General features: G+C 44.8%; 1 protein-coding gene across 3 annotated transcripts in view; it reads right to left on the reverse strand.

Annotated features, from left to right (window-relative positions):
* Positions 1-17,307, reverse strand: part of TPST1 (tyrosylprotein sulfotransferase 1) — a 105,540-nt gene extending 88,233 nt beyond the window's left edge. For 2 of the 3 annotated variants that reach the window (XM_082714404.1, XM_082714406.1), the window contains exon 1: positions 17,112-17,307. The gene's annotated coding sequence lies outside the window, so the exon portion shown is untranslated. The remainder of the gene's footprint in view (positions 1-17,111) is intronic. The other variant, XM_082714405.1, reaches the window with a different exon arrangement.
* Positions 17,308-19,680: the final 2,373 nt, after the last annotated feature.

Raw genomic sequence — 19,680 nt, forward strand, 5'->3', positions numbered from 1 at the left:
TCATGTCCCATGAATCTCTTCTCTTCCCGTTTCCTCCCCTGCTGGCATGACCTTCATCCTCACCCTCACACTTCCTCACAAGCATAACTCCATAGCCTAATAACTGGTACTATCTGACCTTCAATCAGTTTATTCATTATCCTGTTTCAGAAGTGATCTTTGTAAAATGTAAATATACTTACGACACTCACCTGCTTAAAACCTTTCCAGATATCCTCAATATCAGCACAACATGTAAGGCCCTTCCTGATCTAGCCTTTAGCCTCATCTTTCATCACTCTTCAACACCCCCCTACACACACACACTCACCTAGTGTGGCCTGTACCACGTATAACTGACTCATTCTTCAAAATTCAGTTTCAATGAGAACTCTTCTAGGAAGCTTTCCTGACAGCTTTCTGTCTTATATGACATAGGTGTCCTTCATAGCACCCTGGTACTTATCCATATCATCTTACTTCTTCTATGGATAATCTGCTTGTTTCTTCAGTGGACTGTGACGTTCTTGAAAATAGGGACTTCTGAGACATCAATGGTTTATTGTTTTTTTTTTAATTAACATTAATATAATGTGTTATTTGCCCCAGAGTACAGATCTGTGAATCATCAGGCTTACACACTTCACAGCACTCACCATAGCACATGCCCTACCCAGTGTCCATCCCCCGCCACCCTATGCCTCCCCTCCCCAAACCCCCTGCAACACTCAGTTTGTTTTGTGAGTTTAAGAGTCTCTTATGGTTTGTCTTAAGTCAATGGCTTCTTGACCACCAGTAAGTTAAAGTAACTAAATTCTGTGAGAGTTATTTAGTTATAAGTTCTTGGAAGGGACTGACAATACCATCTTTTCAGTCTCCCCTATAGCATATAACAAAATATTTGCATATTGAGCACTCAATAAATATGCACTGAGTGGCTCCACTAAAACTCTTTCTCACTAAAACCTCTGCCACCTAACATTTTCCTATGAATAGAATACTGATCTTTCCCTTTCCAACATTAAAATACAGTTTTTCACTATGTTCAGAAGGACTGACGTTTCAAAACTCACCTTTTTTTCTCCTCCGAGCATTGTTCTTCTAATCCATTCTGTTTGTTGATCGGTTTATTTCATCTACCTCTTATTAACTCACTCATTGATGAATAAATCAAATCTTATTTCTTTTAATCCCTTAGACTCCGTGCAAAAATCAGAACATAAAGTAATATTTCTGTCTTAGAATCACTGAACATAAAGAGGAACCTGAAGCTCAAAAAGGGTAACTCGTAAAGTATCTATCAATACTTTGCAAATCATTGATCAAGTTGAAACCCAGGTCTGAATCTGAAACTGCAACTGCTATTCCAGGGTGCTTACCTGTGCAATAGCTTTGTTTTCTTTGGCAGGAACAAAAAGCCATGTATGCAACAAGTATGGTTCAAATTAACTGAATATAAGACTATGTAATATTGCTACAAGGTTTTCATTAGCAAGCATATGTTTTAAGAAATATACCAAGCTTCTGAATTATCCTGATTATCAACAACTCAGATCTAATGAGATGATAAAGAAAACTCGGAATGCATGTATGCATCCTATTTCTTTGCATTAATGAGCATCACATGCACATTTACACACTTTCTGCTAATCCCTGAAGGTATCATCTAGATGGGATTAAGAATGGAGAACTAGGGCTAGTCCTAAGAGATAAAAGATATATATGGAGGCTAGAAATTAGCATGGCAATTAGCCCAACCTTCCCTATGGTTTTTATCATTTAGTTTGATTTTAGCACAGTCATTCTCACATGTAAATAAGTTCCACTTCTGTCATGAGATATTATGTCTATGACACCAAGTGCTGCAGTCAGTTAGGTGTCTCCCCTAGGCTCAGATCACAATCCCAGGTTCCTGGCATGGAGCCCTGCTGCTCAGCGGGGAGCCTGCTTCTCTCTCTCCCTCTGTTTGTTTCTTTTCTTTTCTTTTTTCAAAGATTTTATTTATTTATTTGACAGACAGAGATCACAAGTAGGCAAAGAGGCAGGCAGAGAGAGAAAGGAAGGGAAGCAGGCTCCCTGATGAGCAAAGAACCTGATGTGGGGCTCAATCTCAGGACCCTGAGATCATGACCTGAGCTGAGGCAGAGGCTTTAACCCACTGAGCCACCCAGGCGCCCCAGCCCCCTGCTTGTTTTCTCTCTCTTTCTCTCTCTCTCTCTCTCTGTAAAATAAATAAATAAAACCTTTAAGGACCAAAAAAAAAAAAAAAAGGCTGGGCCTCAAACCTCTAATGAGAAACTATAACAATCTCAATTGGAAAAACTGATATTTTTCCTTTATCATTTTGTATTCTTGTACATCTTCAAAGACTGTATGTGTGTGTACAGTCATATATTACCTAAATTTTTTAAATTTTCCAGAATAGATAATTTCCCTGGGTTCAATAATGAATGAATAAAATTTGATCCCAGCAACAATACCTAAAATGTAGAACATTCTTGCTACAAAACCTCACTCTTACACTCCAATTAAATGAACATTTATTGAACATATAAGTAACTATGATTCATCATCTGCCTTCAAAGAACTAACTTAGCAGGGGAAGAAAATAAAAAACTATATATATTACATGATATAATAATAAAAAGGTCACACAAAAGTTATGAAAAAAAAAGACATAAAGGAATTTAAAGAAAGGATTACATGCATGGGCTCACAAAAAGGTAGAGGAAAAATGACATCAAAGAATAAATCTAGAATCTCCCTGATATGAGGAAGTGGTGATGCAACATGGGGGCTTAAGTGGGTACGAGAAGAATAAATGAAAGAAGATGGGATTGGGAGGGAGACAAACCATAAGTGACTCTTAATCTCACAAAACAAACTGAGGGTTGCTGGGGGGAGGGGGTTTGGGAGAAGGGGGTGGTATTATGGACATTGGGGAGGGTATGTGTTTTGGTGAGTGCTGTGAAGTGTGTAAACCTGGTGATTCACAGACCTGTACCCCTGGGGATAAAAATATATGTTTATAAAAAATAAAAAATTATATTAAAAAAAAAAGAATAAATCTAGAAAATAAGCAGGACTCCCATTGTGGGAATGAGGGAAGAAAGAATATTTTGAGCAGAGAAAATAAGATAACAAGAAGCCTCAAAATGGAAGAAGACAGCACATATTCAGAGAATATTAATCAGCTTAGCCAGAATATAGGGGAATAATAGCAAACAAAACTGGAAAAACAGAACTGCTTAATCTCAGACTTGTCAATGACCTAAACAAATCTGCTAAAATGTAATACATAAACCCTATTACATCAATGCTTAAAAAAAAAAAAAGGCTGGAGAAAACACACCTAGCATGACAAAATAAGGACCTAAAATAAAAGTCTGATCCTCTATAATAGTAATGAGAACAATGGCAACAACAGTCAAAATCAACTCTTTCAAAAATCTAAAGATTTACCAAAGACTTGCAACAATCCAAGAAGCTTTTATTCAGGAAAAATAGCAGACTTTCAGTAAGCACAGAGAGCATTATGACATTTTAATTTGCCCTATCCCCCTCTCTTCAACTCCATGGAAGACTTGGAAACCAACAACCTGAAAACATGGTAGATGTGAACAGCAGCACTCTAGTAGCTGCTTAACAAGGCAGAAGAGGTTAGGAGCTCCCCCTAGAACCACATCTCTGGATTATTTGTCTAGCAGCTCATTGGAAAAGCTTCTTACTCAGGGCTTATATTCAGAGAACACCCCCCACCCTCCACAGTGGGAACCATCCTGCCCCCAGGGCTTTTGTTAAATCAGAGTCTTGGGATGCCTGGGTGTCTCAGTGAGTTAAGCCTCTGCCTTCGGCTCAGGTCATGTTCTCAGGGTCCTGGGATCAAGTCCTGAATCAGGCTCTCTGCTCAGCGGGAGTCTGCTTCCCCCCCCCCCCCGCCTGCCTCTCTGCCTGCTTGTGATCTCTCTCTCTCTCCATCAAATAAATAAATAAAATCTTAAAAACAAAACAAAACAAAAAAAAAACCACAACCCAGAGATACTTGCTTAATGTCACAGCTGTTGGCAGTGACAAACAGTTAAGGCAAACAATACGTACCATCAAAAATCTTAAAAGGAACGGTGCCTGGGTGGCTCAGTTGGTTAAAGCCTCTGCCTTCGGCTCAGGTCGTGATCCCAGGGTCCTGGGATTGAGCCCCGCATCAGGCTCTCTGCTCAGCAGAGAGCCTGCTTCCTCCTCTCTCTCTCTCTCTCTGCCTGCTTCTCTGCCTACTTGAGGTCTCTATCTGTCAAATAAATAATAAGAAAGAAAGAAAGAAAGAAAGAAAGAAAGAAAGAAAGAAAGAGAAATTAATTAGCAAGTCTTTAGAAAAAAAATCTTTTTTTTTTTTTTTAAGATTTTATTTATTTATTTGTCAGCGAGAGAGCGAGCGAGAGCGAGCATAGGCAGACAGAGTGGCAGGCAGAGTCAGAGGGAGAAGCAGGCTCCCCGCAGAGCAAGGAGCCAGATGTGGGACTCGATCCCAGGACGCTGGGATCATGACCTGAGCCGAAGGCAGCTGCTTAACCAACTGAGCCACCCAGGCGTCCCTAGAAAAAAAAAAATCTTAAAAGGAAAAACTGAAGAATGAAAGGTACACAGAGGACTGAGAAAAGCTCCAAAGTATCTAGAAGGCAAGCACATGCCCAGGAAAGACCTGGCAAGGCCTTAATCTCTCATCTTTAGCTTGATATTCTATATAAGGCAGAAGTAAAGGCTAAGGCACATTGTAAACTGCTGGTGCATGAAAGAAGCCACAACACACACACATACACACAGAGACAACCCCTCAGCAAAGGCTGGATGATTACAGGTTTAAGATAGTTAATGAAAACTGTCCAATCATTCACTGACCACTAAGCTCTAATCAAGCAGAGACTTCAGTGCTCACACAGAACAAAGAATATAGAATTTAAAGAATTTATCCCCAAAAGTAATAAAACAAATGACAACAAACAGTGAGAGAGAGAGATGTAATTTCCAGTGTAGCCACATTATATTATTAAAAATGTCCATTTTCAATAAACCACTATGACACACACCCAAAAACCAAGAAAGTATTGTCCATACACAGACGGAAAAAAAAAAAAAAATCTGTAAAACTATCTCTGAGGAAGCTCAGACGTTGGACTTCCTAGACAAAGACTTTAAATCAGATCATATAAATATGTTCAAGAAACTAAGATCACACCCAAAGAATCAAAGTAAATTATGAGAATAATTTCTCACCAAAGAGAGAAAATAAATAGGAATGAAAATTTATTTAAAGAAGAACCAAGAAGCACTTAGGTGGTATAGTCAGTTAAGCCTCTAATTCTTGATTTTGGCTCAGTCTTGATCTCAGGATGGTGAAATTGAGCCCCAAAGTCAGGCTCCATGCTTAAGGCTTTCTCTCCCTTGGGGGGGGGGGCTGGGGGGCTCAGTTGGTTAAGTGACTGACTCTTGATTTTGGCTCACATCATGACCTCAGGGTTGTGAGATCAAACCCTATGTAGGACTCTGCACTCAGTAGAGTCTGCTTTTCTCTTCTCTCCCTCTCACTCTGCCCCTCCCCCAGCTCATGCTCTCTAAAATAAATACCTCTTCAAAAAAAAAAAAAAAACTCTCACCCTCTGCCCCTTCCTCCTGTTCTTGTTATCTCTAAAATAAATCTTTTTTAAAAAGTTAAAAAATACATAAGAACCAAACAAATCCTAGAGCTGAAAAGTATAATTGAAATGAAAAATTCACTAAAGAGGCTCAACACCAGACTTAAGATAGAAGAATCACCTGTCTAAAGAACAGAAACAAAAAAGAATGAAGAGAAATGAACTTGTGGAATATCATCAAGCATATTAAAATACATAAAACAGAAATTCTGGAAGGAGACAAAAGAAAAAAACAAATTTATATAAGTAAGTGGTTGAAATCTTAAGTTCAATGAAAAACATTAATCTAGACTTCCAAGGAACTACATAAACCTCACATAGGGTAAGTCAAATAGATGTGCACCTAGACACAATAAAATCAAGCTCAAAAGCCAAAGACAGAAGAATGTGAAGGCACCAGGAGAAAAAATTAATCACATAAAATCCTCAACAAGATTTAACAACTGACTTCTCATCAAAAACCACAGAAGCCAGATACAGTGGGAGACAAAGTCTACACCTAGAAGAACTATCAATCAAGAATTCTATATCCAGCAAAACTATCCTTCAAAAATAAAGGAGAAATTAAGAAACTCCAATAAATAAAGCAGAGAATTTGTCACTTGGAGAGTTGTTGTACAAGAAACACAGGAAGCCCTTACTGCTAAAATGAAGGCATTAGTAAGTAAATGAAATCCACATGGAAAAATAAACAGCATCAAATAAAGATTGCTATACAAATACAAAAGACAAAAAATTAAAATATTTGAGGGGTCACCTGGGTGGCTTAGTGAGTGCTTCAGTCTGACCCCTGATCTCAGTGTTGTGAGTTCAAACCCTGTGCTGGACTCCACACTAGGCATAGAGCCGACTTAAAAAGCAATGTTTGTTTAGAACACTTTTCCTACCTGAATTAAAGACACCTGCATAAAGCAGTAATTACAAAACTGCAGTTGATGGGCTTTTAATGTAAAATGTGTAATCTGGATGAACTCAAAGGAGAAGAAATGAAAATAATTCTATTGAAGCAAAGTTCTGCATACAATGCCTCTAAATGACACAATGTACCAGATGGACTTAACAGACATATTCAGAACATTTTATCCTAAAACACATTCCTTTTTGTATACACGGAAAATTCTCCAGAATAGATCACATAACATAGGTCACAAAACAGGCCTCAACAAATACAAAAAGACTGAAAACATACCATGAACCTTTTCTGACCACAACACTATGAAATTAGAAGCCAACCACAAGAAAAAGTCTGGCAAGACCACAAGTACATGCAGGATAAACAACATGCTAATAAAACAATGAATGGGTAAACCAGGAAGAAGAAATCTAAATAAAATAAAATTTAAAAAAAAAACACGGAAACAAATGACAAAACACAACAGTCCAAAACGTTTGGGATGCAGCAAAAGCAGTGCTAAGAGGGAAGCATACACTAATACAGGTCTACCTCAAGAAGAAAAATCTCAAACAACATAACCTTACACCTAAAGGAGCTAGAAAAAAAACAAATGAAGCCTAAAACCAGCAAAAGGAATGAAATAATAAAGATTAGAGCAGAAATAAGTGATGTAGAAACTAAACTCACAATAGAACAGATTGATGAAACCAGAAGCCCATTGTTTAAGAAAAAAATCAATAAAATTGATAAAGCCTTTGCCAGACGTATTGAAAAGACAACAGAACGGAACCAAATAAATAAAATCACAAATGAGAGAGATCACAACCAATACAACAGAAATCCAAACAACTGTATAAGAATATTATAAAAATTACACACTAATGAACTGTACAACTTGGAAGAAATGGATGAAATTCTAAAAAACATATAAACTACCAAAACTAAAACAGGAAGAAATAGAAATAGAAAACTTGAACAGACTGATAATCAGCAAAGAAATTAACATGATAAACACAAGTCAGAAATAGAGAAGAACATCATCAACATGAAAAAGGATGGGGTGCCTGGGTGGCTCAGTGGGTTAAGCCGCTGCCTTCAGCTCGGGTCATGGTCTCAGGGTCCTGGGATCGAGTCCCGCATCGGGCTCTCTGCTCGGCAGGGAGCCTGCTTCCTCCTCTCTCTCTGCCTGCCTCTCTGCCTACTTGTGATCTCTCTCTGACAAATAAATAAATAAAATCTTTAAAAAAAAAAAAAGAAAGAAAGAAAAAGGACATCTAAGATAACTCACAGCTAACTTCACACTTAATGATTACCCTGTAAGATCAACAAGACTGGATGGATGTCTGCTCTCACTATTTCTATTCAATATTGTACAAGAGGTTCTAGCCAACGCAATTAGGCAAGAAAAATTAAAACGTATCCAGATTGGAAGGAAAAAGTGAGACTGTCTCTCATCAGAGATGATATATCAAGTATACATAAAATCCTTAATAACACATTAAAAAACCATCAGAACTGTTAAATGAGTTAGGGATGTTTGCAAGATATAAGACTAATATATAAGATTCAACTGTATTTCTATATTTAATAACAACCCAAAAATGGAATTAAGAAGATAATTCCACTTTACAATAGCATCAAAAGAATAAAAGATTAAGAAACAAGTTTTACCAAAAGTAATGCAAGTCTTATACATGGAAAATGAGAAGACATTACTGAAAGCAATTTAAGAAGATCTAAATAAGGGCGCTTGGGTGGCTCAGTCTTTACACGTCATGATCTTTACAGGTCATGATCCCAGGGTCCTGGGATGGGGCCCCACATCAGGCTGCCTGCTCAGCAGGAAGCCTGCTTCTTCCTCTAGCACTCGGCCTGCTTGTGTTCCTGCTCTGTCTCTCTCTCTCTCTCTCTCTCTTAAATAAATAAATAAATAAAATATTTTAAAAATAAATAAAAAAGAAGATCTAAATAAATGGGGGCATCTGGGTGGCTCAGTCAGTCAAGCGACTGCCTTTGGCTCAGGTCATGATCTCAGGGTGCTGGGATGGAGCCCCACGTGGGGCTTCTTACTCAGCAGGAGTCTGCTTCCTCCTCTCCCTTTGCCTCTCCCTCCACTCATGTGCTCCAACATGTGCTCGCTCACTCTCTCAAATAAATAAAATCTTTCAAAAGAAGATCTAAACAAATGAAAAGACATTACATGTTCATGGACTGGAAGACTAATACTGTTAAGAAAGCAATATTCCTCAAATTGATCTATAGCTTCAATGCAATCCCTTCCAAAATCCCAACTGGAGAAAGGTGTCAAGATAATTCAGAGGAGGAAAGAATAGTTTTTTTTCAGGGGTGCCTGTGTGGCTTAATCAGTTAAGCACCTGCCTTCAGCTCAGGTCATGATTGTGGGGTCCTGAGACAGAACCACATCAGACTCCTCACTCAGCGGGTAGTCTCCTTCTCCCTCTTCCTTGGCTGCTCCCCCGCTTGTACGCATTCTCTCAGCCCAATAAATAAATAAAATCTTTTAAAATTTTAAAAAAAAAAGGGTTTTTCAACACATGGTGCTGAGATAACTGAATATCTAAAACAAAAACATAAAGATAGACCACTATCTCACACTACATACAAAATTCACAAGTAAGATAAAAAACCTAAATATAAGAGCTGAAACTCTAATGCTCTTGGAATAAAACATAAGATTAAGTCTTCATGACCCTGAATCAGGCAATGGTCTGTGGCAATAAATATGGAGGCAATAAATATGAAGCCTAAATGGTTCATAAAGGGGGTGCCTGACTGGCTCAGCTCGTGGAACATGTGACTTTTGGGGTTGTGAATTCAAGCCCCATGTCAAGCATGGAGCATACTGAAAACAACAACAAAAATGAAACCTAAAGCACAAGCAACAAAAGAAAAAAATTAATAAATTGAAGTTCACAAAAATTAAAAACCTTTGTGCTTGAAAGGACACCATCAAGAAAGTGAAATGACACTTACAGAATGGGACATTTGTATTTGCAAATTATATAGCTGATTAAGTATCCAGACTATATAAAGACATCTTACAACAATAACTTAATTTTAAAATAGAACAGAGATTTCTCTCTGGAACAGAGATTTCTCTCAATACATACACACAGCCAAAAAGCACATGAAAATATGCTCAACATTATTATCTACCAGCAAAATGCAATCAAAACCACAAAATATTACTTCATCCCATTAGGATAGCTTGAATCAAAGGGTCAGATAACAATAAGTGTTGGCGAGGATGCTAAGTAATTGCAGCCTTCATAAATTGCTGGCAGAAATATGAAATGGGGCAACCACTTTGGAAAACAATCTGGCAATTCCTCTAAATGTTAGATTTAGTGTTCTAGAATTACCATATGACCAGCAATCCACACAAAAACTTGAACTCAAATGTTCAAAGCAGCATTATTCATAATAGCCTAAAAAGTGGAAACAATCTAAACACCCATTAACTGATTAACGGATAAGTCAAAAGCATTATGTCTGGGCGCCTGGGTGGCACAGTTGGTTCAGTGTCTGCCTTTGGCTCAGGTCATGATCCTAGGGTCTTGGTATCAAAACCTGCCCCGGGTTCCCTGCTCCTCGGGAAGCCTGCTTCTCCTGCCTCTGCCTCTCTCTGTCTCTCTGACTCTTATGAATAAATAAATTTTTTAAAATCTTTTTTAAAAAGCATTATAAAATAGTATTAAAATAATACAATAATATAATATTATTATTAAAATATCATTCAGCAATACAAAAAACCAAAATGCTGGTACATTCATCAACATGGAAGAACACTGGAAACATTATGCTAAGTGAAAGAAACCAGTAACCAGTAACATGAAATGTCTAGAACAGGCAAATCTACAGGATGGAAAACAGATCACTAGTTGCCCAGAAATAAAATGGGACAGCTGGGAGTGACAGGTAAGAAGTACGCAGTTTTTCTGTGGGGTAACGAAAATGTTCTAAAATTGATTGTAATGATGCATGCACAACTCTGTAAATACACTAAAAAATTTCATACCTAAGATGGACAAATAGATGGTATGGGACTTATTAACTCAATAAAGCTGTTACCAAAAAAAAAGGGAGGCTGGGACCTACACACTAAACCTCTTGGGTCGACTGCTTTCTATAACCAAAGATTTAAATAGGATCCCCAGTCTCCAAACAAAATATCAAATATGTCTAGGAAAAAAATCAGAAGTCAATCATCATACCAAGAACCAAGAATAAAAAAGATAATTAACATATACTAATACCACACATGAATCAAATGTCAGAATTACCTGACAAGGATTTTAAAGCAGCCATCATGCTTTAATGAGCAATGATACACTACTGAAACAAACAACAAAATCAAGTTTACAAGAAATAACAGATACAGAAAAGAACCAAATGGAAATTATAGAACTGAAAAATAACCACAACAAAATGTCAATAGGTGGGCTCAATCACAGACTGAATACAAGAAAAAACAAGTGAAGTTGAAACTGGAAGTAGAACAACAGGAATTACCCAACCTAAGTGCTGCTGAAAAATTATTCTAAAAAGAAAAAAAAAAAGAGAAAATTTATCCTTAAAATGGCTGAAACATCCAAAATGGCAAAAGACATAAACTTCTAGTTCTGAAAGCTAACAGAGGGGTGCCCCGCTAGCTCACTCAGTACAGCATGGAACGCACTCTTGACCTCACAGTTGTGGGGTTCAAGCCCCACACTGGGCATGGAGCCTACTTTAAAAAAAAAAAAAAATTAAAATTAAAGTTAAGAACTCCAAATAGGATAAGCCCAAACAAATCCATGCCAAGACATATCATAATTAAACTTCTGAAAGCTAAAGACAAAGAAAAAGCCTTTAAAGCAGCCAGGGAGAAGGATGCCTGGTGGCTCAGTCAATGTCTGCCTTTGGCTCAGTTCATGAACCCAGGGTCCCCAACCAGATGAGTCCTGAGTTCCCCCATCCATCTCCAGCATTCAACTCCAACTCTAGCTCAGCAGGGAGCCTGCTTCTCCCTCTGCCTGCCTCTCCCCCGTTTGTGCAAGCACACACACACACTCTCTCACTCTCTCTCTCTGAGACAAAATATTTTAAAAATAAATGAAATAAAGCAGCCAGAGAGACAGGATACATCTCATATAGGGAAACACAAATTCCACTCATACAGGATACCTCACCTAAAATCATGGAGGTCTGAAAAAGGCAGCAGAACATTTTCAAATGTTAAAAAGTAAGGAACTGGGTGCCTGGGTGCCTCAGTTGTTTAAGCGACTGCCTTCAGCTGAGGTCATGATCCCAGGGTCCTGGGATGGAGCCCCGCATCGCGCTCCCTGCTCACTGGGGAGCCTGCTTCTCCCTCTCCCTCTGCCTGCCGCTCTGCCTACATGTGCTCTCTCTCCCCCTGTCAAATAAATAAATCTTTAAAACATAAAAATAAAAAGGAACCATCAACCACAAATTCTATAAAGAAAAACCAACAAAAATATTAAGAAAACTAAAGAACACAAGAAGACAACTCTATAGTTTTTATCTTAGTTCTAACTTATTACAAAGTATATGGTACTATTATATGAGCAATTATAGGTTCTTCTTATAACAGTAATTAAATATTTGGGAATTACAAACTTCCCCCTCAAAAACACCAATGAGATTCTTTTTTTTTTTTTTAAGATTTTATTTATTTATTTGACAGAGAGAGATGACAAGCAGGCAGAGAGGCAGGCAGAGAGAGAGGAGGAAGCAGGCTCCTTGCTGAGCAGAGAGCCCGATACGGGGCTCGATCCCAGGACCCTGAGATCATGACCTGAGCCGAAGGCAGTGGCTTAACCCACTGAGCCACCCAGGCACCCCAACCAATGAGATTCTTATATGTAGATGGCTTAATGCACATTCCCTACTTTCTTAATTCTCTTAAAAAGAAGTAGTTCTGGGGCGCCTGGGTGGCTCAGTGGGTTAAGTCGCTGCCTTCGGCTCAGGTCATGATCTCAGGGTCCTGAGATCGAGTCCCGCATCGGGCTCTCTGCTCAGCAGGGAGCCTGCTTCCCTCTCTCTCTCTCTCTGCCTGCCTCTCCATCTACTTGTGATTTCTCTCTGTCAAATAAATAAATAAAATCTTTAAAAAAAAAAAAAAAAAAAAGAAGTAGTTCTGCCAATGTTCAAGACCTTTTATCAATCTGACAGGTTTTGTTCTACTTGAAAATTCCAAAGCTTGTAAGTCTAAAATCAGAGCTATTTGTTTAAAAAAGATGGAAGATACATATGTCTCAACCATCCATAAAGTCGACTTTAAATAGCATCTACTGAAGACGAGGTCTGAATGAACTTCTATAATCATGCAACAGCTTAGCCATGTTAAAAGCCAAATCATAAGAGCAAATATTATTTATCTTAATCCAATCTAATTTATTACAAGTGTGTGTTTTTTTTAAACAAGAGTGACTATCCAAGTATGACTAGTGACCTGTTAATCAGCCAAGAAACAGATGGTCATCTTGTAAACTGTGAATTCAAGATCTGTTCTACATTATTTACCAACTGATTCGTTCAACTAATTTTTATCAAGTTTTTAAAATATATTAAGTACTGTACAAGGCCGTGACAAAAAAATAAGGTATAATATTGTGACGCAAAAATTATCAGAGTAGAAACTAGGTCTTCACCCCTGGCTCCCCACCCAGAGCTCCTAAAACCCTTGGAATTTCTTGAAGGGTGAGAGGATCATCTTTTGCTATTCATAATAGGCCCCTTTCAACCCTATCTTGGAGAATGGAGACTGGATGCCAGAAGAACCAATCCCTGACCTCAGGATAGAGGGAAAGGGCTACGGATTGAGTTTATTGAGTTTATCACCGTCACCCAATGATTATGCCTACACAATGAAGCCTCCATAAAAACCCTAAGTGAAGGGATTCAGAGAGCTTCTGGGTTGGTGAACACATGGGGATGCCAGGACGATGGTGCCCCCAGGGAAAGCAAGGAAGCTCCGGGAAGCTCCATGCCCCTTCCCACATACTCTGCCCTAGGCATCTCTTCCATTTGCTGTTCCAGAGTTATACCCTTTATAATAAGCAGGTAATGGTTAAGTAAAGAGCTTTCCAGAGTTCTGTGAGTCATTACATCAAATTATTGACCTGAGGAGCGGGTTGTGGAAAGCCCCCAATTTACAGCCAGTTGGTCAAAAGTACAGGTCAGAACAGGGACTTGCAAGTGGCATAGCAGTGGGGTCTGGAGGAGGTGGGCGGGGCTAAATTCTTCATCTCTGGGGTCTGCACTTACTCCAGATAGGTGGTGTCATAATTGGGTTAAACTGTAGGACCCAAAAGGTGTCTGGACCGCTGGAGAACTGTAAGGGGAAAGCCCACATGTTTGCTGTCAGAGCAGTCATGAGCAGTGCAGAAGAAACAGCATACGTGGTCCCAGACCTCAAGGAATTCCTAGTCGTGACAAAAATTGGCCCTTGAGAAATAATTTAAACAGTATATACTTTAACAGGTACATGTACCAAATACCAGGAAAGTAAGCAACTAACCATGCCAACAAGATAACACTTATCCTAATTTTTAAAATGAGTTAAATACCATAATTCCTCAGGGTTCTATCAGTCCCTCCTCAAGCTCTCAGCCCAGTTCTCAGCCCTAGCTGCATTTTACCAATACAGAGGGAGCATGTTTTTAATTTTTTCTTTTTAAGATTTATTTGAGAGAGAGAAGGAGAGAGAGAACGAGTGGAGGGGAGAGGAGGCGACTCCCCAGGGGCCCAACATGGGGCTTGATCCCAGGACCCCAAGATCATGATGGGAGCTGATGACAGACACTTAACTGAGTCACCCAGGTGCCCAAGGAAACATTTTTTTAAATGACAAGATCTGGCACCACACCAAACCAACTGAATCAGTCTGTGTGGAAGCCTTCATCCCCTCATCCTTAACGTTTAAAGGCTCCCTAAGGTGGTTTTAAAGTAGGGCCTGGGTAAACGGAGGAAGGAGGAAGGAGGGAAGGAGGGAAGAAAGGAAGGGAGGGAGGGAGGAAGAGGTGGTGCTGGGCTTGGATATGACCATGTCTGCTCAGGAAAAACTTAACCCAGGCCTCAACCAATCTTCTGGTGGAGAAAAAGATTTCAGGTAGAAAAAATAAGAGCAATGACTGACTTACTGTAAGGAGGTGAAGGCCTAAAATAGGACAAGGAGCGTTTGTATGTACTTTTACTTACAGTAAAAGGAAGGGAAAGAAAAAGCAAACCAAGTCTGGAGCACTCAGTATCCAAGTGTGGTCGTCCAAAAGATACATGAAAATAGAGAACACCTGAAACTCAAGAAAAATGGGGACCGAATACACATCTTAGAAAACCCTAAATATACAGGTACTATTTGAAGCCCTGAAAGGAAGTATCATCACACAAGGGAATTAGAGAACAGAAAAAAGAACAAAAACTACAACTCTAAGGAAGACCCCATTAATCAGAGAAAATTAAAGAGGAAAGCATCAAGAGAAGCTTTTTGGGGACGCCTGGGTGGCTCAGTGGGTTAAGCAGCTGCCTTCGGCTCAGGTCATGATCTCGGGTCCAGGGATCGAGCCCCGCATCGGGCTCCTTGCTCAGCGGGGAGCCTGCTTCTCCCTCTGCCTCTGCCTGCCATTCTGTCTGCCTGTGCTCGCTCTCTCCCTCTGATAGATAGATAAAATCTTAAAAAAAAAAAAAAGAGAGAGAAGCTTTTTGTTTTTGTTTTGGAAGATGTAACCCTGACCATGTGCACAGAGGAGAAAAAATGAGAACAGAGAGATCCAAGACGTCCGCCTCGGCGAGGACACTCCTGCTTCCGATAAAGGGAAAGGGGATGAGACATCAGGCGCAGGCACACGGGACAATGACAGACCCTTCCTCGTTCAGGGCTAAAGACCACCTGCTTCTTCCGTGAATTTTCCGCTCGTTGTGAAGAAAGCAATGAGGAAGCATCAGGAGTAGGACAAAGAGAGGCGCGTGACAAAGTCTGCAGAAAGCCATCCAGGTTGGGGTGCCTAAGCCCGTCCCAGGCCGCCAGTCTGAGGAAAGGCAGCATCCGGCCGCGCGCACAGCACCGGCGGGGACACGACCTTCGGTCTGCTCTGGAGACCCCAGGAGAAAGAGCCGCCGTGGAGTCACCGCGGCTTGTGGACCACTAAAGCCAACGTGGCAAGCGCGGGCTCACGCCGGTATCACCGCTTTCATCACTGTGAAAAGTAACATTTATTTCACTTAAAAAAAAAAAAAAATGCAGCCACTTGCTCTGCTCGCCAGAACGCGTGGGGGGAGGCGGGGGAAGGGCTGTCCCGCTCACAGAACTCGCTGGAACTCTCAGTCCCCGGCGTTCGTGATCCCCCCAGAGCCGGTTCCGACCCCTCCACACGGGTCCCGCAGGCTCCTCAAGGAGGAAAACTCCCCGCGCGGGCCCCGCGCAGAGGCGACCGAGGGTCGCGCCCCGCACACGCGGCGTCACCGGGAGCGAACGCGGCGGGGCGGGCGGTGATCACACCGCGACGCTCCCTAGGGGTCTTCTACAAAGCCCAGGAGCATAAAACAATGTCTGACCAGAAAAAGAAAAAAAAAAAAAGCTGAACTCAGGGTTTTCTGTGAACGAATTCAAAGAGTAAAATCCGTCTGCCCCACCCGGGAGCGCGACAGCGTGTGCGGCCGGCTCCCCGCGCTCTCCCGACGGCGGGTCGGACCCCTCCGGGACCGGCCCTCTCGCGGCCCCTTCCCGAGCGCGGGGACCGGGGAGGAGGGGCCGGCGACCCCGCACAGGCACCCCGCGCCGCGCGCCTACTGTGCGCCAGGCCCCGCGCCGGCCGCCTCGCCGCGGTCCGCGCGCCTCCGGGAAAGACCGCAGATCGGGCCCCGGAGCGCGTCGGGGCGGCCGAAGGTTGCGCGTAAAGGAAAAGAAGCGCCTGCCGACCGCGAGCGGGGAAGAGGCGCGCTGGGTCAGGAAGGCAGCGGGGAGCCAGAGGGCAAAACCCCGGGACACGGGGGCGGCGGCGACGAAAGCTGCGGAGGATGCGGCTCCGAGGGCAGGGATGCGGGCGCCTCTGCGGAGAAGCCCAGGTGCAGCGCGGGCAGCCGTCCGGTCCGAGCCCCACGGGATGGGCCGGGAGGGCGGGGGTCCCGGTCCCGGACGGCGCCCCGAAGGGCTGCAGGGGCTGGAGACCCGTGCCGGCGCCGCGGAAGGGGAGCGCACGGAGCGGGGAGCGGAAGGAGCGGAGGGGCGGGGATGAGCGGGGAGGGGGCTCGCCCGCGGCGGCCAGGCGGAGGCCGGGAAACGCAGGCGCGCGGGAAGGGGAGCGGCCGCGGGCGCACAGCCGGCCGGGGCGAGGGGCGCCGCGCTCGGGGGCGGGGCGGCACGGCGGCACGGCTGCCCCGGGGCGGACTCGGGGACGTGCGCGCAGGAGGGCACGCGGGGCCGAGGGATGCCCGGACGGAGTCGGCCGGGCCCGGAGCCAGGTGGGCGGCGGGGCCGGGGCCGGGGCGGCGCTCCCAGCCGGGCCACGGCCAGCGCGGAGCCCCCTTACCTGAGACGAGTGAGGAGCCGCCGCGCCGCCTCCGCAGCATCCTGCGCTCAGCCGCTGCTCCCAGTGCCCTGGGCGGGGGCCATCCCGCCCGCCCCGGGAGTCCGCCCTCACCGCCAGGCGCCAGCGGCAGCCAGCCCGGCCCGGCCCCGCGGAGCAGCGCCGACGCGACCCGCGCCCGCGGCCGCCTCAGCAGCGACTCCCGCCGTCGCCGCCTCAGCGCCGGCCGCCAGCCTCGCGGGCGGGCCCGGGGTCACACGGACGCAGCGATTGGTTGCAGCCTGCCCGGCCCGGCCGATGTGTCGGCTCCTCTGATTGGTGGTTCTCGCTAGGGGCCGCCCGCGGGAGGCGGCAGTCGGCCCGGCGCCGGGTCCGGCGCGCGCTAAGGGGCGGGAGGGGCCTGACGTCGCGGCCGGAGGGCGTGCCTGCGTCCCTGCGCGTGCGTGCTCCCCGCGAGGCCCGCGAGCCGCCGCCTCCCCGGAGTGCGCGTTGCCTTAGCGATGGCGCGTCTGCCCTCGCTGACCTGGAGCGGGATTGGGGGCGCGGTCCACGGCGCCCCATCCCGGCGCCCGCAGCGCTCATCCGGGAAAGCCGGGCGCGCTCCAAAGGAGCTCCTCCGGGGAGCGTGGCTTCGAGGACCACCTCTCCGGCCGCGGCCGCCGGAAGCTCGCTTTCCGGAGGGAGCTCGGAGCCCGCAGCAGTCACGCCGCGCTGCGTCCCGCACGGACAGGGCGAGCGACCGCCGACCCCGCCGCAGGGCCGGGGGCCGATGCCTGAAGGAAGAAGTGACGCGGGGATGCGAGAAAAGGGGGGGACGCTGGGAGGGACGGCCGAGAGCGCCCGTAGCCGAGCCCCTCCCACCGGCGCGGCCTCGGCCGGCCTGTCGCAGCGGCGGGGGCGCGGCGGCCGTGAGGGGCCGTGAGGGACGCGCTCGCGCCGTCGCCGGAGTCGCGCTGAGGCAGCAGGGCCGCGTCCGGCCGCGGGGACACCTCGGACGCGTTCGTCGGCGGGACCTTCGGCTCCTGTCGGGGGCAGCGGGTTCGTTTCAGCGGCGTCTCGCGTCGACCCTCCGCGGGCGGAGACCGGAGGTCGCGGCCGCGGCCGAGCAGCCACGTGTCCGCAAGTGGAAGGTCGGCGGTGGCGATCCTGAGTTTCTCTTGAAGATTCTCCTTAGTTCTCTGACAGAGACCCCGAGCAGGCAGAGAGGGGGAAGCAGGCCCCCCGCGGAGCAGAGAGCCCGACGCGGGGCTCGATCCGGGACTGCGATCACGACCGGAGCCGAGGGCCGAGGCCCGACCCGCGGAGCCACCAGGCGCCCCGCCAGCCCTGATTATTCTGAAGCAAACGATGTGCCCTTGTGGCTTTTGCCTTTGAAAGCCTGGGCTTCTGCGCCCTTGAAATCCAGAGCGCACTTGCCCCGTCAGTGGGCGCCGCGGGTCCCTCAGGTGAGAGCCTCGGTTGCGTCAGCTCCTCTCCTTGGACAGAGCCCAGATCGCAAACGCTGGGGTCCGGAATCGAACCCCTGAATGTCCAGGAGGCACATTTCCTGTCAGCCACACCGGGTTGTGTCGTCCCCTGCAGAATGAGACCCGCCGTGTCCCAGTGAGCTCCGCCCAGGGACTTGCCCCGCGGTAGCCAGCGGCGCGGGAACAACGTCGATGTCCATCAACGGTTTAACACAACTCGGGGAATCCGTAGGATGAAATATTGGTCATCCGTGAAAAGGAAAGAAGCTCTGACACGCGCTGCAGTGTGGACTGTCCTACTGAAAATACTACCCTAAGTAAAAGAAAATAGTCACAGAAGACCCTATACTACGTACGCCCATTTATATAAAATGTTTGAAATAAGCAAATCCATGGAGACAGCAAGTGGACTAGTAAATGCTTTGGGCTGAGGGGATCGCGGAAAATGGGAAGTGCCTGCTAATGCATACGGGGTTTCCTTTAGGGGTGATTGATGAAAATGTCCTAAAATGGATTGTGTGATGGTTACACAATTTTATGCATATATTAAAAACCATTGGATTGTGTACTTTAAATAAGGGAATTGTATGGCATATGAGTTATATCTCAATAAAGCTGTTACTGTTTTTTTAAGATTTTACTTTTAAGTAATCTGTACACCAGCGTGGGCTCGAACTCCTGACCCCAAGATCCAGAGTCACATGCTCTATCAAATGAGCCAGCCAGGTGCCCCAAAATATTTTTATCTTTTCAAAAAAAAAGAGACAACAAACCTCTGAAAGCCCCTGGCTCTGGTGCATCTCTAAGAACAAGAGATCAGTATATCTAACTCTGTTTTTTCTTTATTCAGTTAGCAAAATCTTGTAAGCAATATGATCTGAGAAAATTTAAACAAATACCAGCATGATAAATTTCTTTGGAACGTCTAAATCAAATGAAGAAGATGGTCTGATTTGTCCCAAGCTGCTTTGGGGCAGAAGAAATGGACCACTGGGATCACAAAGCTCATCAAAAGGAAATGAGCAAGATCAGCAGGCCTAGAGCAAGAGAAAGAGAAGGAAGGAGATAGCTCTACAAAGTGATTATAGAAAGACCCAAGGGCTGCC

The sequence above is a fragment of the Mustela nivalis genome, assembly GCF_964662115.1.
Source record: "Mustela nivalis genome assembly, chromosome: 19".
Taxonomy (NCBI): Eukaryota; Metazoa; Chordata; class Mammalia; order Carnivora; family Mustelidae; genus Mustela; species Mustela nivalis.